Raw genomic sequence first — 23,446 nt, 5'->3', positions numbered from 1 at the left:
TACCTCGCTCCGAAGGTCACTTAATTCCCAATCACAACTTTTTCTTTGGAATTCACCTCCAAACCACTTGTATCTATTCAAAAATGACTCAATAATATCAAATATTGCTAAAGGAATCAATTATATTTCATAAATTAAATTTTCCAAATTTTACTCCAAAAAGTTGAAAAAATCAACCCCGAGCCCGCTTGGTCAAAACCCGAGGTTCGGACCAAAATCCTTTTACCCATTCACCCCTGAGCCCGAATATGTAATTAGTTTTGGAATCTGACCTCAAATTGGGGTCTAAATCCTCAAATTTCCGAAATTCCTAGTTTCTACCCTAACCCCTAATTCTACCATGAAAACTCTAGATTTTAGGTTGATAATTCATAAAATGTAATGGGTAATTGAAAGAAAATGGTTTAGAATTACTTACCAACACTTTGGGGAAGAAAATGGCTCTTGAAAATTGCCTCTACCCGTTTGGTTCTTGAAAAATGTTGAAGAAATGGCTTAAACCCATGTTTGGAGTCGGTTTTAAGTCACTAGACAGGCCTTCATCGCGTTCGCGAGAGGCCTGTCACGATCGCGATGCACAGCGGCCTAAGGCCTATGCATTCGCGAGTCTATCTATGCGTTCCCCTAAGGCAGACCCCCCCCCCCCCCCCAAGCCTTTGCGTTCGCGACCCAGTGGACGCGTTCGCGTAGAAGAACATGACTCCCCTCCCCTAGGTCCCTTAGACTATCGCGTTCGCGTGAGACAGATCGCGTTCGCGAAGGGTACCACCCCCAACGCTTCGCGTTCGCGACCAGTCCATCGTGTTTGCGAAGAAGAAAATTCCCCTGCCCCCATTTTACCTTTCGCGTTTGCGACACTACCTACGCGAACGCGAAGAAGGGCACACCAGAACAGCTGTTGCAGCTAAAATCTCAGCTTTTCTAAGTCCAAAACATCCCGTGGCTATCCGAAACTCACCCGAGCCCTCGGGCCTCCAAACCAAACATACACACAAGTCTAAAAATATTATACGGACCTGCTCGCATGATCAAATAGCCAAAATAACACCTAGAACTCTAAATTTAGCACCAAATCAAATGAAATTCTCAAGAACACTTTAAAATTTCTATTTTCTCAACTGAACGTCTGAATCACGTCAAATTAACTTTGTTTCTCACCAAATTTCACAGACATGTCTTAAATATCATAATGAACCTATACCGCACTCCAGAACCAAAATACGAACCCGATACTAACAATGCCAAATATCAATCAATTCTTAAAAATAAATAATTTTCAAACTTTTAATTTTCATCAAAAATTCATAACTCGAGCTAGGGACCTCCAAATTCGATTCCGGGCATACACCCAGGTCCCATAATTCAATACGGACCTACCAGGACCGTCAAAGCACGGATCCGAGCCCGTTTACCAAAAATATTGACCGAAATCAACTAAAATCAACTTTTAAGGCAAAAATTCTTATTTTCATTAGTTTCCAACATAAAAGTTTTCTGGAAACCTGGCTGGACTGCACACGCAAATCGAGGAGGGTAAAAATGAGATTTTTAAGGCTTAAGAGTGCAGATTCGAGTTCTAAAATATAAGATGACCTTTTGGGTCATTACACATCAAATCTTGAACAGCAAACACAGAGCTCTATACAAATGTCTGAAAATATAACAAACAACAACTCTTGTTCCCTCCCAATATATAAGCATTTCAATATTTTCCATAAAATATAATGACCCAATCGGTCATTTTGCTTTCTAGAATCTCGTTTCCCTATTTAATACTTTCCATATGTGTGTTTTCTATTTTATAACTTAGCGGGCATGGTTGGTTTGGTTCTGGAAGGGTTCGGGTTTAATTCGGAACAATTAGTTCCATGGTAGTAGCCTAAGGCGGCCAAGTTTGACTTAAGTCAACTTTTTGAGTAAATAACCTCAGAATCGAGATTTGAAGGTTTTAATAGGTTCGTATGGTGATTTTGGACTTGGACGTATGTTCGGATCGAGTTTCGGATAGTCCAGGAGCGATTTAGTATTTATTGTCGGAAATTGGTATTTGAAGGTTTTAGAAACTTCTAATTTTAACTTGGAGTGGACTTTGGTGTTATCAGATGACGTTTGGTATTCCGAGCCCAGGGACAGTTTTGTGTTGTCATACTAGACTTGTGTGTGAAATTGATTGCATTCCGAGTCGTCTAAGTATGATTTGTCTCGTTCGGAGTTAGTTGAAGAAGTTGGGAGTTTGGGAAGTTGATTAGCTTGGTTTGGGGTGCGATTCTTGATTGTGATGTTATTCCATTCCAATGTACGTATGAGGTGACGAGTGTCCATGCGTATGCAAGATTGTTGATGTATCCAGGCAGACTTAGACTTATACCATGCTTTAACTATACTAGTACTTGAGCTAATCTCGTCTGTTTAAATGCTTCAATTTGCAACAGCTTGAGAATAGACTTGCGTAGTCTACCGAGCCTTGCTACTTTAAGAACTTGGTGGGACACTTGATTATCTGTAGAGTTATGCCTTCTCTTACGAATGTATCCTCGTGTTGTACCTATTTGTTTGGAAGTTTCGTAACTACTTAACTCATACGTATCTTCGCGAGTTGTGCTAGTGACTCGTCGAAAGTTTCCCTACTCTTATTGGTTCAGGTTGTTCGCCTCAGCAGGATTATGTAATACCATTCTTATGGGATAGGGCCATTTGCCTCGGCAGGATTATGTAACACCACTCTTATGGAATCGGGTTGTTCGCTTCAACAATATTCTTATGGGATCGGACTATTCGGCTTAGAAACACTCTCATGAAATATCTCACTACAATTCTTATGGGATTGGGCCGTTCTCCTCCGCAAGGTTATATGAAATATATCGACATGTAGTTCGGACATACCTGAGTATCTTGACGGGTTTGTACCTGCTTCTTTTATTAAAAAAACATGTTGTGTATGTTATCTGCATTGTTGCTACTTGCCATGTCTCTTACATGTCTACTTTCTTATGTACATTGATTATTGGACCACTAGTAAGTGTCGCTATCGATCCCTCGCCACTACTTCTTCGAGGTTAGACTAGATACTTACTGGGTACGTATTGATCTACGTACTCATGCTATACATCCGCACTAATTGTGCAGGTATTGAGACAGATCCATATGGTAGTCGCACAAGCGCGTAGGAGCACTTGCTGAGGAAACTTATTGGTGAGTTGTCTTCTATGCTTTGGTCCATGGCACACGGAGTCTCCTTCATCTTTACTTATTGTATACTATCTACATTCTATTTCAGATAGTTTTTGTAGTAGTATTGTATATTCTATTAGATGCTCGTGCACTTGTGACGCCGGGGTTTTAAAATTTTAGACAGTTGTTCATGGTTGTATCGATGTTATGACATTCAGTTTTATATTTTGTTCATGCTTCGTATATTGGAGAAGATATTGGTATTTTATAATGATTTCTAGACCGAATTCCACTTATTTATTTTATCACTTGTTTTTAAAAAGTGTTATGAACTATCAGACGTTGTGTTAATTTATTATCCGCTGGCCTACGACAACGGTTGGCGCCATCGCGGCCTATGGTGGGAATTGAATTATGATAGTTTGGTATTAGAGCATTATATTTACATAGGTCTCACGAATCATGAGCAGGCCTAGTAGAGTCTTGCGGATCGGTACGTAGACGTCTGTATTATATTCGAGAGACTATAGGGCATTAGGAAACTTCTCTTTTTTCATTTTCTTATCGTGTTGTTGATGTTGCTTTAAGTCTAAATTTTTCTCTTATTCTCTCACAGATGGTGAGAACGCATGCTATAGAACCAGCTCGTGACGGAGAGGTTGTGCCTTCGGTCGGTAGAGGCCGAAGAAGGGCCAATGCTCCTGCTAGGGGATGAGGGCGTCCAAGAGTAATTCTAGAGGCACCACTAGTGGATCTGGTAGAAGATCATATTATTGAGCGGCAGGGCGAGATACCTACAACTGAGTAGGCCCCGACAGATTTCACGATTGCATCGGGCTTTCAGGAGGTCATGGGTTGTATACTAAGATTTCTGGACGCTATGACCTAGGTCGGACTAGTTCCAGTGGACTCGGCCACATCTCAGGAGAGAAGGGGATTTCAGACCCCTATCACTCATACATCGGCGCAAACTGCTATTTTTTAGGACCCAGGGGTATTACTTGTGGGCGGTATTCAGCCGGTTGTAACGACTAGAGCATAGACTAGGTCATCCATAACTATCAATGATCAGAAAAGGCTAGACAGAATTTTGACCCTTCATCCTCCCTATTTTTACGGTGAGCCGTCAGAGGACCTGTAAGATTTTATTGACCGTTGTAGGACATGCTGCATAATTTGGGACTAATGAAGTCCAATAGGGTGGACTTCACCATTTTTCAGCTGAGAGGGAAAGCCCGTATATAGTAGAAGTCTTATCTTCTAGGTAGACAGGCAAGTTCACCTCCATTGACTTGGGATCAATTTACGCACTTCTTCCTGGAGAAGTATATTCCATCCTCTATGAGGGATAAGTCACTGAGTCAGTTTGAGCGGCTCTAGCAGGGCTAGATATTTTTGACCAACTACGAGACGAGATCATTGAGTTGTCTCGTCATGCAGCTATATTAGTTCCCACGGAGGCAAAGAGGGTGCAGAGATTTATTTCGGGCTTGCACTATGGGAGTCAGGTTACTATGTCTCAAGAGGCAGAGTTGGGGACTTCCTTCCACCGGGCTGTGGAGAAAACTCGAAGGATCGAGCGTAACGCAACCAGAGTAGAAATTTCACATTGAGGGAAAAGCGACCTCGGTACTCTAGAGGTTTCACCGGCATCCGTATGGGGTCAGAGGTCAAGTTTGGGAGGGGCCATCTTAGCAGGCATATGTATTCAGCACGACATCCTATTCAGGGTGCTCCAACGCAACCATACTTCAGCGCCATTCTAGAGAGTACCTACTGTCCACCGGCTATTCAGTGTTCCTCCAATGGACATTCAGGCCATCAGGGTCAGATTCAGAGTCAGCAGTCTCCCACCGCTAAGGGTTGTTTTGGGTACGGGGAGCTTGGTCACATAAAGAGGTTTTGTCCTAGATTTTAGGGCAAAGAAGTGCAGTAGGGGATTGAGCCCCTGATTATAGCACCAGTTGCCACACCACCTATCCGGCTAGCCAGAGGCAGAAGGCATGTGGGTAGAGGTAGCCCTAGAGGTGACGATCAGTCACGTAGTGCTCCAGCAAGATTTTATGCCTTCCCAGCTGGGCCAGAGGCGGTAGCCTCTGATGCGATGATCACAAGTATTATTCTCGTTTGTCTTAGAGATGCAACAGTACTATTTGATCCACGGTCTACCTATTCCTATGTATCTTCTTATTTTGATCATTATCTAGATGTATCTCGTGAGTCTTTGTGTATTCCTTTTTTCTGTCCACGCCGATGAGTGATTATGTTGTTGTGAATGGGGTTTACTAGTCCTGTGTGGTTACTTTTTATAGGTATGAGACCAGAGCAGATCTTCTATTACCTGATATGATTGATTTTAAGGATATCCTTGGCATGGATTGGTTATCTTCACATCACGATATTCTTGATTGCCATGCCAAGACTGTTAAATAGGCGATGCCAGATTTACCTAGGCTAGAGTGGAGAGGTTCATATAGTAGTGCGTCCAGTTGGGTTATTTATTTCTTGATGGCTCAACATATGGTTGAGAAGGGTTGTTTGTCCTATCTGGCCTTTGTTCGAGATACTGATATAGAGACTCCCATGGCAGATTCAGTGCCTATGATAAGGGGGTTTTTCGATGTATTTCCTGCTGACTTACTAGGCATGCCACCAGAGTGCGATATTGACTTCGGCATTGATTTGGTGTCAGAAACCTAGCCTATCTCTATCCCTCCTTATTGTATGGCACATGCAGAGTTGAGAGAGCTAAAGGAACAGCTTCAGGAGTAGCTCGAGAAGGGGTTTATCAGGCCGAATGTCTCACCTTTGGGGCGCACTGGTGTTATTTGTGAAGAAGAAAGATGGGAGTACGCAGATGTGCATTGACTACCGGTAGCTAAATAAGGTCACCATTAAGAATAAGTACTTTTTCCATGCATCGATGATTTGTTTGATCCGCTTCATGGTGCTAAGGTGTTTTTGAAGATCAACATAAGATCTAGGTATCATCAGTTGAGGATTCATGCTTCGGATGTTCTGAAGACGGCTTTTGATGTCTTTCAGCTTGACTAATGCCCCGACGACATTTATAGATTTGATGAATCGGGTGTTCATGCCACATCTTGACTATTTTGTGATCGTCTTCATCGATAACTTATTGATCTATTCGCGTTGCATGGAGGAGCACGAGCAACATTTGAGAGCAGTGCTTCAAACTTTGAAGGAATAGAAGTTATACGCTAAGTTCTCTAAGTGCGAGTTCTGGTTAGATTTTATGGCTTTCTTGGGGAATGTTGTATCAGATAAGGGTATTAAGGTGGATCCTAGGAAGATCGAGGTGGGTCAGAGTTGGCTCTGTCCTACCACAACAACTGAGATCAGGAGTTTCTTGGGACTAGCAGGTTATTATCGTCAGTTTACGGATGGTTTCTCGTCTATTGCAGCTCATTTGGCTCGATTAACCCAGAAGGGTGTTCAGTTCAGGTGGTTCACTGATTGCGAGGCAAGGTTTCAAAAGCTCAAGACCATATTGACTACAGCACTGGTATTGGTGTTGCCTTCAGGTTTGGGGATGTACATTGTTTTATGTGATGTTTCACACGTTGGTTTGGGTTGTGTGTTAATGCAGGAGGGGCGGGTGATATCTTATGCTTCTCTTCAGTTGAAGCTCCACGAGAAGAATTACCTTGTGCATGATTTGGAGTTGGTTGTGATAGTTCATGCTCTTAGGATTTGGAGGCATTATCTGTATAGGGTGTCATGTGAGGTCTACACTGATTACCATAGTTTGCAGCATCTTTTTAAGTAGAAGAACCTTAATCTGAGGTACCGCAGGTGGCTTGAGTTACTGAAGGACTATGATATTACCATTTTCTATCATCCGGGCAAGGCGAATGTGGTCGTGGATGCCTTGAGGAGAAAGGTCGATGTATGGGTAGCTTGGCATTTATTCCAGCAGATGAGAGGCCATTGACTTTGTACATTCAGTCGATAGCTAACCGGCGTGTGAGGTTAGATATCTTAGATCTCAGTCGAGTTCTTACATGTGTTGTGGTTCAGTCTTATGTATTGGAGCGGATTACGGCTCGCCAATATTATGATCCGCACTTGCTTAGAGAGACAGTACTACGAGGTAGTGTCAAGGAGGTGACAATTGGTGATGATGGTGTTTTGCGGTCCAGGGTCGCTTATGTGTTCCTAATGTTGATGGCTTGAGAGAGTTGATTCTGGAAGAGGCTCCTAGTTCCCATTATTCTATTCATCCTAGTGCCACAAAGATGTATCGTGACCTGAGGCAGCATTACTAGTGGCGGTAGATGAAGAAGTACATAGATGTGTATGTATCTAGGTGTTTGAATTACCAATAGGTTAATTATGAGCACCAGAAGTCGGGTGGTTATACCAGAGTGAAAATGGAAGCGCATCACTATGGATTTTGTGGTTGGTTTATCGTGGGTGTGGAGCAAATTTGATATTATTTGGGTCATTGTCGATAGACTGACCAAGTCTGCACACTTTATTTCGGTGATAACTACATATACTTTAGAGAGGTTGGCATACATTTACATTCAGGAGATCATCTAGTTGCATGACATGCCTATTTCCATTATTTCATATCGAGGTAATTAATTCACTTTGCACTTCTAGAGAGTGTTATAGGGCAAGTTGGGTATCCAGGTAGAGCTCAACATGGCCTTTCATTCGTAGACCAACGGGCAGTCAGAGCGGATTGTTCAGATTCTAGAAGATATGCTTAGGGAATATGTGATTGAATTAGAAGTGCAGTAGGATCGATTCTTGCTGTTGGCCGAGTTTGCATATAACAACAGATATCGGTCTAGCATTTAAATGGCTTCATTTTAGGTTTTGTATGGCCGACGATATCATTCCCCTATTGGTTGGTTTGAGCCCGACAAGGCTAGGTTGTATGGTACTGATTTGGTAAAGGATGCCTTAGATAAGGTGAAGTTAACTCAAGAGCGGATTCACACAGCTCAGTCCAGGAAGAAGAGTTACGCAGATCAAAAAGTGCGTGATTTGTCACATACGGAGGGTGAGAAAATACTTCTGAAGGTCTCGTCGATGTAGGGTATCATGAGATTTGGGAAGAGAGTCAAGTTAAGTCCGAGGTTCATTGGTTTGTTTGAGGTTTTGGAGTGAGTTAGTGAGGCTGCATATAGGCTTGCTTTGCCTCCTAGTCTATCGGGAGTTCATTCAGTATTCCATGTGTCTATGCTCCGAAAGTACCATACTGACAAGTCTCATGTGTTGGATTATAGCACATTTCAGAAAGATGAGGACTTGAGTTACGAGGAGGAGCCAGTTGCCATTATTAATAGACAGGTTCACAAGTTGAGGTCTAAGGAGATTTCAGCTGTGAAGGTTCAGTGGAGAGGTCAGCAGTCAAGGAGGCGACTTGGGAGACCGAGGAGGACATGCGTAGCAGATATCTACACTTATTCGGCATTTCAGGTATTATTCTAAACCCGTTCGAGGACGAATATTTATTTATGAGGTAGAGAATATAACGACCCGACCGGTTATTTTGCTTTCTAGAACCATGTTCCCCTGTTTAAGACTTTCCGTATGTGTTCTTCTAGTTTTATAACTTGTGTGCACAATTGGTTTGGTTCCATAAGGGTTCGGGTTGAATTCGAAACATTTAGTCTCGTGGTAGTGGCCTAAGGTGGCCAATAGGTCCGGTTATATTTATGGAATTATTGGTATGATTGGATGGAGTCCCAGGTGGCTCAGGTAAGTTTCACACCACCCAGAGCATATTGAAGTTAGCAGATTTTGCTGATGTCTAGAGTGCATCGCGATCGCTAAGTAGGTCTCGCAATTGTTGAGTGTTGTGTGGAGGTGGGGAAGAGTTGTTCTATGCGATCGCGGAGTGGGCATCGCGATCACGTAGGGTGGTCTAGTTGTTCTTTGTGTTCGCGTAGGTAGGGTCACTAATGTGATGTATTAGCGGGGCTGGTCAAGGAGGAAGTTGTTCAATGCAACCACGCGGAAGAGGATTTTCTGGGGGCTGGCAGTGAAGCCTTAGTGTTTGTGTTTGGCCAGTCGCGTTCGTGGAGGGTCTGTTCTAGTAGCATTCGTCAGGGCTTAAGTTGCATTCATGAAGAGGAAGCTTTGGGCAAAAGCATGGTTGTGCTTCGCGATCGCGATGCTTGGGACCGCGATCGCGAAGGGTAACATCTGGCAGAATAAAAGTTGGGAGCTCGGGATCATTTTTATCTATCTTCTCTCTTGCTAAGGCGATTTTGGAGAACCATTTTCATCAACTAATATAAGGTAAGTGATTCCAACTTGTTGTGAGATAAATGCATGGATTATATATAGAATTTATCAAGGAAATTAATAGAAATTGTGGGTTATTTTGGAATTTTGTTGGAAAACCTAGAAAAAGGGAGATTTGACCACGAAATTAAACATGAAATTAGGAAGAAATTATATATTTAAGTTCGTGGTGCTATGGGTAATTTTAATTTTCGAGAATTTTTGAGACATGGGCGCGTGGAAACGGGGTTAAACTTTGTTAATTTTTCGTATGGGTTTGAGAATTGTTTTTAATTATTAAATTATAGGGTTTTGAGTATATTTTGATTTGTTTGCACGTTCTTTGGTAGTTTTGGATCGTTTGGTATTGGTTTGAGGTGTTAGAGAGGTGTTGGAGCCGATTATTAAATTTTAGAGCAAGGTAAGTCTCTTGTCTAATCTTGTAAGAGGGAACTTATCCCCGTAGGTATTCTATTTGCTACATCCTACATGTTATAGGAGCTCGTACGTACAAGGTGACGAGCGTCTGTGCATATGCTAGATTCTTGATATGTCTGGATAAACTTAGACTTATGCCATGCTTTACCTATACTAATTGAGTTAATCTTGTCTGTTTAAATGCTTTAATATATGACTTAGCTTGAGACTAAACTTGCGTAGTTTACTGAGCCTTGCTACTTTAAGAACTTGGCGGGATACTTGATTATCCATAAAGTTATGCCTTCTTTTACGTATGTATCCTCGTGTTGTACTTATTTGTTAGAAAGTCTCGTGACTACTTAACTCGTATGTATCTTTGCGAGTTGGGATAGTGCCCCATCGAAAGTTTTTTCACTCTTATGAGATCGGGTCGTTCGCCTCCGCAGGATTATGTAACACCATTCTTATGGGATCGGGTCGTTCGTCTCGACAGGATTATATAACCCCACTCTTATGGGATCGAGTTGTTCGTCTCAACAATATTCTTATGGAATCGGGTTATTCGCCTTAGCAATAATCTTATGAAATATCTCAGTATTATTCTTATGGGATCGGGTCATTTGCCTCGACAAAGTTATGTGAAATATCTCCGATAGATAGTCCGTGCGTACCTGAGTATCTTGACGGATTTGTACCTGCTTATTTTATTAAAAAACATGTTGTACGTATTATCTGTTTTATTATTGCTTGCCATGCTTCTTACCTACCTACTTTCTTATGTACATTGATTATTGAACCACTAGTAAGTGTAGATGTCGACCCCTCGCCATTACTTCATCGAGGTTGGATTATATACTTATTGGGTACGTGTTGATTTACGTACTCATACTACACTTTTGCACTAATTGTGCAGGTACTCAGACAGGTCCATCAAGTGATCACACAGGCGCGTAGACGCACTTGCTGAGAAGACTTAGTGGTGAGCTGCCTTCTATGCTTCGGTCTGCAACACACAATGTCTTCTTCCTCTTTACTTATTGTATTCTGTTTATATTCCATTCCAAATAGTTTTTGTAATAGTATTGTATATTCTAGTAGATGTTCGTGCACTTGTGACACCAAATTTTTGGGGATTTTAGACAGTTGTTCATAGTTGTATCGATGTTATGATATTCAGCTGTATATTTTGCTCATACTTCGTATGGCAAAGATGTTGGTATTTTATCATAATTTCTAAACCGAATTCCACTTATTTATTTTATCACTAGTTTTTAAAAGGTGTTATGAACTATCGGACGTTGTATTGATTTATTGTTGACTGATCTAACGACAGTGTTAGGTGTCATCGCGACCTACGACGGGAATTAGATCATGACATAAAAAAAGAATTGATTTCGCTATTCCAACAAAACAAAATAATTGTGATTGGGGCTTTTTGTAATAACATTATAGCGAAGAAGCTGGTGAGTGTTGTAACTGAGTGAAGGCAAAGTCTACTTTGCTTTCGTTGTTTCTTCATCAAAAAAAGAAGACAATGACTTTTTTGTGTTTTGGTTTTTCTCTCAAATGAGAAGAAAAGCCATCCTTCATTCCGTCATTTTTCTTTTCATTTTTTCTTCTCTTAGTTCATACAAAGCAAACCAGCAAAATGGACTCACGCAAAGCTTAGCGAAGCTCTAGTTTCCAGAAGAGAAAACGAGGTGGACTAATCTGAAGGACTCATTTGGGGAAGTTTGGAGTCACATGACTTGTAGATGGGGGTTAGATCCGTTAGTTTTTCTATCAGAGTTTGAAATAAGGATGAAACTTGCAAGATTTTGGATATTTCAAGGATGTTTCTTGTTCAATGCTATAGTTTAAGGATGTACATTAAGTTATGAATATAGTTCAAGGATATATTTGGCCAAAAACTCAAAATATCAGCTCTAAACAACTTTAGCATTTCTTGAATTGGAAAGATATTTATAGATTTGGGAGATCCTCAACAAAAATATCTCAACAACTATTAGTTAAATCTTTGAGAGGGTATTAATATTATTATTTATTACCAGCTCAAAGGAATAAAAGCCTCAGATGTTTCTTTCTAATTATTAAGATTCTAACATGAAGCAACACAACAATGACCGGGACATAGCTAGTTTTGCTTCATGTCTGATTGGAAAAAGGTTAAGGAAATGCCAAACATTGATTAACTAGCAGGGAAGGGTATAAGTTTCTGTTATACGTACGGTAACAGAAACTACAAAGTTGTTCCAATCTCGAGAAGAAGACGGGACTGAATCAAACAAAGTTAGGGGTACATTTGGAGTTTCCTCCTAGAAGACAAAACACGAATCCCGAATATTTTTGTTTTTTTTCCAACAAATTATGAACGACCCCATTAGCTTTTATAATTCGCTCAAATTTCTCCCCCAACTACGGACCAATATATATTATACAGAATGCCCTATATTATTCATTTAAATTAAATCATAATCTATTCTTACCTAGTATACTTGAATTTATCTGTTTACTAGATACTCCACTAATTATTTTACCAATATATTTTTTCTAATGACGAAAATTACTTTTGAAAAACCAGTTAACAAGGAAATCCATATATATAGTAATTTACGGATAAATTAAAGCAGACTTATAATTTGCTAAGATCCTTATCTATCTCTATAAATATTTAAGATTTTTAAGTACTTTTATTCTTTTCTTTAGTATGTTTTGAAAGTTTTTTCTTGTTTATTAGACTATATATATGCATATACATTTGGAGATTATTATTTTGTTCATTCCTAAAATAAGCAACTTCTAGTAAAATTAAGGAAGTTGCTTGATTATGCTTAACTTGTTGGTATTACATATGAATTAAGATGTCTTGTTTTTGGCTATATTGTTGCAGTTAAAACTCACATATATAATAACAAATGAAACAAAAAAAAGAAGTGCTTGGCCGACTTAGAAAACAAGGGTGGTACTTATTTTGAAGTCTCTTTCCCGTGCTTGTGCATTTAAGGTATTCTATACCGTGTTTTAAAAGGCCCTTTCGGGGCGAGGCGCACCAAAAATGCCCCGAGGTAATGGGAGGGCGAAAGTCTCAATAGGCATCCGCCCAGTATTACGACCAAACACACTCACGCAAGTACACGTGGTCGTCAAGTAATAGAGTAGTGAGTAGAGTATCGTTCCCACGAAAACTTATGATTAACTTTTGACTGATTCAAACTCAAACAACTTATCGATTCAAGATATTTCTCACAAAATGTGTAAGTGACTAATTTCCTACCTAAACAACTATCAAGCAACGAAATAACTAGAGATCAACCATAATACTTAAGCAATTTCGGATAACAATCAGTAGGAGAGGATATTCCAGGGTCACAGGCTAGCTAGCAATCATGTTGCGTTCTTAGCTTAAAATGACTAATTGATTTATCTAGATTGTTGATTGACAGGGTTGATATTACTCATAAGAATCTGTCGAGTTCTTATTTACCTATTCAAGCTAACTTAATGCCTATATATCTATGGAATTAAGATTAACAAGAATGCATTTACACTTCTTGTATTTCAATCAAGCAAGGTAATTAGGTATATTTCTATCCTAATTGCGGATTCGTTCTCCGATGCCCGGGTTCAAGAACTTGCTCTATTTAATTCTATGTGCAATCTAGAATTTTCACTTTCGAGTTCAACTCTAGATTCGTAGATAGTATTTCACTGTTATCTACTCAGCAAAATAATTAAAATCAGAATTAAATAAACAACCCAATATGATAAAATCAAACTCGTCAATTTAAACTTCAAACATCAACATTCATGTAGCACCCATGACCCCAGAACAATAGGGTTCTTAGCCACTCATGTTCATACTATCATCAAAAATAATGTTTTCAAACATAAAATCAATGAATACTAGAGAAAGGATGGAAGATTGATCAAATCCGTGCTTCCGGGTATTTCATACTTCTATTTTTCTTTCAAAGTCATGTCCCTCCTCTCAAAATAGGTTTAGATTGGCTTTTATATGAGTTGGGGGCGGCTTGGGGTGGAAATAACCGAGTCCAAATCGAAATAGGACATGTTCATGTTTTGAGCGACCAGGGCAGGGTGGGGCGCTGGCCCTGGCGCTCAGCTTCCCAAGTTTCTATTTTATGCGCCATAGGCAGCGCCCTACGCTGCATGTGGCCCTCAAATGTGCACTTTTGTATTTTCTTCCCGTTTTCACTCCAATTCGCGCACTTTCATCCCAAATCGCATCTGAATGATTCTTACACATAGAAATACCACAAATTAGCACAAATCATCATATTATACATCCGAAATCTATGAAACATGAGCATAATGCGAGGCAATATATATCAAAATATGCATACATTAAGCCGAATATCAACACCCCACACTTAGACTCTTGCTCGTCCTCGAGCAATGGAACTACATTAACACCCCAAAACGTACCCATCACTATGAAAGAGCAATTTACAACTAATTCAATCAAACACTCTATCTTTTGACTTTGTCGATACCGGCAATTAAGCATGAACACACGAATTTCACATTCTTCCCGTTTTTAAACTAGCCCAAGTATATACAATGTTATTCAACCAACTCAAGCAACCTCTCCGCAACCACCCTACCTCATACGATGACCTGTTACCACTAAGCATCCTCAACTCACGCACTCATCCAACAAAAGAAGTGTACAACATCACTAATCCGTCATGAGACCAAGGGCCCTCACCACAAGCAAAAGAGTGAATACAAAATTATCCCAAATGTTCAAATATGTTGTTGAACATAAATTGAGGATATCACACAATTGAACAAAATCCACTCACTCTCACAAAGAATTCATGTGCATCTCGTGGTCGTACCATAAGCTTGCCCGTAGTGTATATCTCTACTAATGTAAGCTAGCCAAATCTAGGATCAATTAGGACTTTAAGATTTTAATATAGGATAAGGGACGGGTAGGATATATTTAGGATTAGTGACTAACCCTCCTAAGCACTTTAATACGCTACACTTGCAAATTGAGCACATCTTCTTTTCAACCAATTCACTTGTCATTACACCATATATATAACATAGCCTTTTTTTTCAATTAAGCACCTCTATATTCCTACTAGCCTGAATTCGAAAGATTATGAGGTGTGTGTTTTTCTACATTATTTGAACTACTATTTTTCTTCTTCTTTTCTTTACTCCACACACTCCATACATTAATGTTCATCGGTTAGTGACCTTTTTTTTTTCTTTTCACAATTTTAATGTACCTTAAGGGCCCTTCCATGGTTCCACTCGAAAGCCACTCCCCTATCTCTCAACTTAGCGACTAAGTGCCTTAGGGGGTAAATGTTCAACAAGCTCAAATTAAGAATAATATAGGGAAACGACTTGAAGTGTGGGTGCCAAAGAAAAGGTCTATCAGCTCAAATGGGCTAGCAATGAAAAAAATTTATTTGTGAGTGACAAGCACTTCTATGGTCAAGCAAGAAACGTATATGTCATCTCCTAGACTAGCACAACTTAACAATTTCGCTTCAATTAACACATGGGGCAAGTTCTAGACTACACAAGATAGCACAGAATATCACCAATCCTTGAACACACATTGCACTTGACTCAATCAAGACGGTTCTGTTCGACTCTCAAGTCAAGCAAGCAAGCGAGTTGAGAATTTTTAAGCAATAATGCACTAGGTGGCATACAAGTCAACCAACTGAGAAAAATGTGTCAAAGAGTAGGCTACTTAATTTACTTGGGCATTACAACTCAAATCAAATATTCAGGAAGACAGAGCGCATGCCATAACTTAACATGCCAATACCAAACATGTGAACAGGTACCTCAGAGCACCTCAATTTCTCCCTAATCCTATTTCTAAAAAAACCCAAAATTAAAAACATTCGGTTCGAGCTACACCCTTGGAAAAGAACCGGCGTCCAAAAAGAACCCAAGGGATACTACCTAACTATCCTAAAAAAGAACAAAGAAAAATCTTTTTGGTATTTTTAATCGGACTTTAATCCCTCAAGAAAATTGTCCAACAGATCTATCGTCGGGAAAAGTCTGAACTTCTTCTGAAATTTTTTTTTACTAGCTAACTAGACTATGTTAGTTCTAAACTAAGCTAAAATAAATATAAAACAAAACAATAATAATAACTTTTATACAATTACAAGTCAAGAAGTATTCCCCCACCCCACACTTAAACAATGCATAGTCCCTGATGCATAACAAATTCAAAACAAGGTAAGGTAGAAAGAAAGAACTCTCTGCTAGTCGGAGTCCGCCTCCTCGGGATGCCCACCAGCCGCGGCTCTGGGCTCATCATCATCTCCTAAGGGCACCAAATCCATGGGCCCCGTAACATCATCATCATCCGCATCCTCATCATCAGATCTCTTGTAAATGTGCTCATCCTCAGACAGATGGATTGGACTGCCTGGTGTTATGCCCAATATCTCCTTGGAGGAATTGGAGAGATCATTTCGCAAATGCATGCGCTCCTCATCTGACACCCCTAGCCTGCTCATTATCACATTGAGGGAACTATAAAGATACCTGTTAAAATTTTTGTCCCGCTCATTCCTTGCAGCCTGGCTTAGCTTTGATGTGGACTCCAGTAAGGATGTGATGTCTAGCAATGCCTTGGTGCCTCCACTACCTCATCATATCGAGGGTACTCTGGTACCCCACGGGATAGCATGTACTGCGTTAGGAGGTTTCCAAAGAAAAACCTTTTGATCCTTCTCCCAAAGCGGGTGCGGTCCATCTCCCCAAGCATGAGCTCACCCACATTTATGGGTCGCCCGGTCATCAGAAAGTAGATCACATACACTCGAGCGCGAGTGCATTCACTGTTATGCTCGACGAGCATCAATCTAGTCTGCACGAAGTTTTGCCATATCTTAGCCGTCTTGTTGAAGTCAAACGGAGCATCTCAAGGTGGGCATTTCCCTTAGTCTGCGTCCACTTTGCATTAGAATCAACGCCATAAAGCGTGTGACGTATTGCCCGGTAGCGTGGACTTTTGACAAACTTTTGTAACCTCAGTGGATTAGGGCTATCAACTCCCAAAAATGCACACAAGGATCTCCTGTCCAGTGGTATCTCTTTCCCTTGGACACATGATCGGAACAAGTCTGTGTTCCAATTGGTGTATAGCTCGCGCACCATGCTCAGATTCGCAGGGCTCGAGCATTCCATGAGTTTCTCCATCTTCATTTCTACCAACTGGGCAAGCACCTCCGTAAAGTTCTTTTCTAGGGCCTTCACATTAATCCCCATTTCGGAGACATATTTCCCATATGGCACAAAGTTATCATGCTATTTGATGGCGTATTCTCGAACTAGATCCACCCAAGGTCATGGTGGCCTCGTCGACCCGCTAGCAACCTGTTTTCCCTTAGCTTGCCAGGAAGAACCTTTACCTTGCTTGCGTTTTTTGGGAAGGGGAGTAGTGGCGGAGGACTTTTCCACCCAGTTTCCTTTAGCGGCATTGTCACGAGCCATAACAACCTACATACAACAAACACAAAGGTGAGAATGAATTAAGAAATTCACCCAAGGTCATCGTAAGAGGCAAAGGTGATCCCACACTTAAAACCGAAGGCTATGTATAATCTACTCACAATAGCGGTTCAACGTGCACCAATGTTTCATCACAAGGTGATAGGTACTCAATTTTGCTTCTCTTATTGCAACAATGGTGGAACAAGGTGGCCCTCCCAAATTGACATGAAGTAGAGGGAATTGTAGTTACTATTTTAAATACAACTTCACAACCAATATTGGCAACTAATTTCATGCACAATAGATCCACCCACCATAAGAACAAAACATATCAACGAGACCTAGGTGATTGGGGGTTGTTGGACAAGGAAAACTAAAAATACACTAAGAAATTACAAATTACAAGGAAAAGGATAACAAGTAGAACATACCTTTAAGTCTTGAGATGAAGGTTAGCAACAAAATTTGAAGAATTTTAGAAAGAAGGATAGAGAGAGCAGCGGAGAGAAAGAGAGACAGAGTGGGGGTCGTTTGAGAGTTACGGGAGAGGGTGGGTGGGGTTTTGGATTAGAGTTATTTTAATTTAGGTGGGGGTTGGGTTTGGTTAATTAGTTATGGGTTAGTATGTGAGAAGAAATGGGTAGTTGGGTCGGGTTAATGGGTGTTGGGTCTAAAAAACAAAAAGAAGAAACAAAATAAAAATTTTACACCTTACCTGACCCCCTAGCCCTGCGCCCCACGCTGGGCTTGGCACTGGGGGTTGTGATGCTTCTATAAAGTGCGCCCCAGGCAGCATGGGGCGCAGGCCTTGGCACTCGTTCGCTATATATATTTATTTATTTTCAAATATAAACAACCCTTAACCCGAGCATTCAATACATACATTATACACACCCAACACCATTCCCGCCTATGATTTCTATAACTACAAAGAAAATAAAACTATTCTACTCTGACTAAAAGAAAACAAAAAACTAAGCTACGAAAACATTAAAAATTGGGTTGCCTCCCAACAAGCGCCTGATTTAACATCGCGGAACGACTCAACATGTTTTCAAGCATCGGCTAAGTCCACCGAGGTCTTGTGACGTGCAATGTCACCACCCCAATAATGTTTTACTCTCTGTCCATTTACCAAGAAGGTACTACTTGAGCTCGTATCATGCAATTCCACCGCTCCATGAGGCCTCACACTTACCACAACAAAAGGACCTGCCCATCGAGACTTAAGCTTTCCGGGAAAAAGCTTCAACCTCGAATTAAACAAGAGAACTTCTTGACTAGGCTCAAACTCGCGATGTTGGATGTGCTTGTCATGCCACCTCTTGGTCTTTTCTTTATACAATTTGGCATTTTCATACGCGTGCAACCGAAACTCATCAAGCTCGTTGAGTTGTAACAACCTCTTCTCGGCGACTAATTCCATATCAATATTTAGCTTTTTAATCACCCAATAGGCTTTGTGTTCAAGCTCGATAGGAAAGTGGCACGCCTTCTCATAAATCAACTTATACAGAGAAGTACATATGGGGGTCTTGTATGCAGTTCGATATGCCCATAATGCGGCTTCAAGCTTTCCGGCCCAGTCCTTCTTATTTCCACTTACCGTTTTCTCCAGAATCTGCTTTACCTCTCTGTTAGATATTTCCACTTGACCACTCGTTTGGGGGTGATAGGCGATGACAACCTTGTGCTTAACTCCATACTTTGCTAGAACATTATTCAACAATTTGTTACAGAAGTGAGTTCCTTCGTCACTTATCAACACCCTTGGAGTCCCAAAGCGTGTGAAGATGTGCTTCTTTACAAAGTTTACCACTACCTTTGCATCATTAGTAGGAAGAGCAATGTCTTCCACCCACTTAGACACATAATCGACTGCCACCAAGATGTACCTGTGACTATTAGAGTATGGGAACGGTCCCATGAAATCAATCCCCCAAACATCAAAGAGCTCTACTGCCAAAATATTTTGCAAGGGCATCTCGTGCTTCTTCGTGATTGTTCCGGTTTATTAGCACATGTCACACTTTTTAACAAAGTTGTGTGCATCCTTAAACAATTTTAGCCAATAAAAACCCGATTGCAACACTTTTTGGGCAGTTCTGTCCCCACCATGGTGACTTCCATACGGAGAAGCATGACAGTCATGCAATATTGCATTCATCTCCTCCTCAGGGACACACCTTCGTACCAACTGATCTGCGCACTTATTATATAGGAATGGCTCATCCCACATGTAGAGCCTCACATCATGTAGAAACCTTCTTCTATTATCGGGTGTCAATTCTGGTGACGTCACCCCACTTGCAATAAAATTCACATAATCTGCATACCACGGGGCTTCACTCGAGGTGATTGCTAATAACTGCTCATCAGGAAATGTTTCTTTGATCGACCCCCCCCCCCCAGCTACATGGTCCCGAGTTTCTAATCTGGATAAGTGATCAGCCACTTGATTCTCTGTTCCTTTTCGATCTCGGATCTCTAAATCAAATTCTTACAAGAGGAGGACCCATCGAATTAGCCTTGGCTTGGCGTCTCTCTTTTCAAACAAATACCTTACAGCTGAGTGATCAGTGTAGACGATGACTTTGGTTCCCACTAGATAAGATCTAAACTTGTCAAATGCCCACATCACTGCAAGAAACTCTTTTTCAGTGACAGTGTAGTTCATCTTGGCTGGATTCAGAGTTTTCCTCGCGTAATAAATGGTTGCTTTGCCCCAGAACAACTCTGATTGCTATGTCACTCGCATCGCACATCAACTCAAATGGTTGCACCCAATCCGGGGCAATGATAATTGGTGCAGTGACCAATATTCCCTTCAACTCCTCAAATGCTTTCAGTCAGGCATCATCAAACTTGAAAGGGATATCTTTCTCAAGGAGCCTTCACAAAGGAGAAGAAATTTTTGAAAAATCTTTAATGAAACGACGATAAAAACCTACATAGCCCAAGAAACTGCGAATGCCTTTGACAGATGTCGGTGGGGGTAATTTTTCAATCGTTTCCACCTTTTGCTTTGTCCACATGCAAACCATTTTTGGACACCTTGTGCCCCAAGACTATACCTTCACGTACCATGAAATGACACTTTGCCCAGTTTAGCACCAAGTTTGTCTCTTCACACCTAGCAAGCACTTTATCAAGGTTCATTAAACAATTATCAAAAGAATACCCAAACACATAAAAATCATCCATGAATACTTCCATAAATATTTCAACCATGTCAGTAAATAGCCATCATACACCTTTGAAAAGTCGCAGGTGTATTACAAAGACTAAAAAGCATTCTCTTAAACGCATACGTGCCATAGGGACACATAAATGTAGTTTTCTATTGGTCCTATGGGGCTATAGCAATTTGATTATACCCGAATAGCCATCTAGGAAACAATAGTATTCTTGTCCAGCTAATCAATCGAGCATTTTATCAATAAAGGGGAGGGGAAAATGGTCCGTTCGGGTGGCATTGTTCAATTTTCTTTAATCTATGCAAATTCTCTACCCAGTGACAGTTCTTATAGGAATCAGGTCATTATTTTTATTAACCACTATAGTCATCACCCCTTTCTTAAGCACACATTGGACGGAGCTTACCCATTTGCTATCAGATATTGGAAATACAATACCTGCATCAAGCCACTTAATCACTTCTTTTCTTACCACCTCTTTCAAGATTGGATTTAGGCAGCGTTGTTGCTCTATACTTAGCTTGTGTCCGTCCTCCATGAAGATTTTATGCACGCAGAAAGCTGGACTAATGCCTTTAATGTCAGACATCGTCCACCCATTTGCTCGCTTGTGCTCACGTAACACTCTCAACAGCTTTTCTTCCTATAATTTAGACAAGTCAGAAGAAGCAATAACAGGTAAAATCTCAGAACCACCCAAATAATCATATTGAAGGTGAGGGGGCATGGGTTTAAGCTCCAATTTTGGAGCTTCTTCAATCGACGGCTTTGAAGGGGGCCCACTTGGCCTATTTAGGGGCTCAAAAGGGTTTAATCCCTGCATGTAAGCATATGATGCATCTAGGATATGCATCATCTCCTCAACCTCATCATCAATCTCTAAGATATCGAACAACATGAGTGATTTCTCTAGAGAGTCGTTTAGATATACACTCGTGTTAATAAGTTGCTCATCCACCTCCACAATAGATATCATAGAGAGCTCCTCATAATGGCGGGGAAGTTGGATCGCCTTGTAGACATTAAAAATTGCTTCCTCATTGTCCACCCTCATAATCATTTTCCCCTCTCTCACTTTAATAATTGCATCACCTGTAGCCAAGAGAGGTCATCCCAATATGATTGGAACTTGTTCATCAACTTCATAATCTAGGATAATGAAATCTACTGGGAAGATGAATTTTCCAATTTGCAGTAACACATCTTCAATCACTCCTTCAGGGTAGGCTATGGACCTATCAGCTAGTTGCAATATCACAATGGTTGGTCTTGGAGCTCCCAGACCCAATTGTTTGAACAAGGACAAGGGCATCAGATTTATGCTCGCCCCCAAATCACAAAGAGCATGACCCACATCGATATTACCAATTTGCATAGGGATGGTGAAGCTGCCAGGATCCTTAAGCTTTTGAGGAAGCTTGTTTTGGACCCTGAAGTGCACTCCTCAGTAAGTGCGACTGTTCGAATTCAGACAATCTCCTCTTGTGAGCCACTATATCCTTGATGTACTTAGCATACTTTGGAATTTCGCAAAGTACATCTACCAATGGCATATTCAATTGAACATGGCTCAGCATAGAGAGAAATTTGTTGAACATGCGATCATCATTCTTCTTCTGCAATCTTTGGGGGAAAGGTGGTGGTGGCCTTGCAGCATTCAATGGCTCTGAACTTACATCATCTTTCTTTGACTTATGTGTTGCCTTAGGAATCAACTCCCCCTCAGGTATAGTCTTGTCCTTTCTCTTCTTTGGCACTTCTTCTAATTCCATCCCGTTTCTGAGTGTAACTGCATTAACTTGAGGGTTCTTCTCTCTATCACTGGGAAGAGCGCCTACATGTCTAGTATTTTGATTTGACGCTAACTGCCCCATTTGTCTCTCGAGATTTCTGAAATCGGTCCAGAGTTGTTGGTTGTCAAGCAGCAGCTTCTTTAGCAAGTCATTTGTGCTCTCCTCTACTTGCTGGGGTGGTTTCTGAGATTGATTAAAATTTCCTTGGGGCCTATAATGATTCTGAGTCGGCTGATTTCCACCCCATGAAAAGTTAGGATGATTCTTCCAATTTGGATTGTAAGTGTTCCTATATTGTGCATGCTGGTTCATCAGACCTCTACTCTGTTGCCCCACATAGTAGATAGATTCAGGATTCATGGGGCACATGTCACTCATGTGACTGTCACCACATAATTCGTAGTAAGTAGACATCTGTTGAATATGTTGCATCTATTGTGTTTGGTGCATTGTCATTCTATTCATCTGATTTACCAATTTTGCTATATCTGCTCTCATGGTTGAGAAGTCATCAAACTCAATTACATCAGCTGCTTTCTGTTTAATTGCTATTTGTGATTCCCCATATCCTTTCCAATTATGATAATTAGCAGTAAAATTATTTAGCAGGAGCTGGATTTCATTATACGGCCTCTCCATACAACTACCCCCACAAGATGAATCAAGATTCATCTTTGATATATCGTCTAGCCTATCAACGAAAGTATGACCCAAAATCTCATCAGTTTGACAATGATGCGGGCAGTCTCTGTGTAACTTCTTGTATCTTTCCCAAGCTTGACGAAGAGTCTCGCCATCCCGTTGTTGGAACCCAAGAATCTGGCTCCTTAGCGACTTTGTATTTTTGTGGGGAAAAACTTGATTAAGAATTTCCTTGCTAGATCATCCCAAGTGTGGATTGAGTTCGCAGGCTTCTTTTGCAACCATTCCTTAGCTTCCCCCAGCAGTAAAAAGGGAAACAGTATCAGCCTGACATAGTCCTTAGAAACGTTCGGATAATTGTAAATGTCCGTAATTTCCAGGAAGTTCTGAATGTGCCTCTGTGAGTCTTTATGAGATAGACCCACATATTGCCCTGTGGACTGAATCAGTTGT

At 40.8% G+C, this 23,446-nt stretch overlaps 1 non-coding gene across 1 annotated transcript; it reads left to right on the top strand.

Moving 5' to 3' along the window:
- The first annotated feature begins 23,078 nt into the window (after nucleotides 1-23,078).
- LOC142167697 (small nucleolar RNA R71) lies at nucleotides 23,079-23,185 on the top strand. The gene has a single exon (XR_012697784.1). It is a non-coding gene; the product is annotated as a small nucleolar RNA R71 (small nucleolar RNA).
- The last annotated feature ends 261 nt before the right edge of the window (nucleotides 23,186-23,446 follow it).

Source organism: Nicotiana tabacum, chromosome 12, assembly GCF_000715075.1.
Source record: "Nicotiana tabacum cultivar K326 chromosome 12, ASM71507v2, whole genome shotgun sequence".
Taxonomy (NCBI): domain Eukaryota; kingdom Viridiplantae; phylum Streptophyta; class Magnoliopsida; order Solanales; family Solanaceae; genus Nicotiana; species Nicotiana tabacum.
This window is presented reverse-complemented; position numbering and strand designations above follow the sequence as displayed.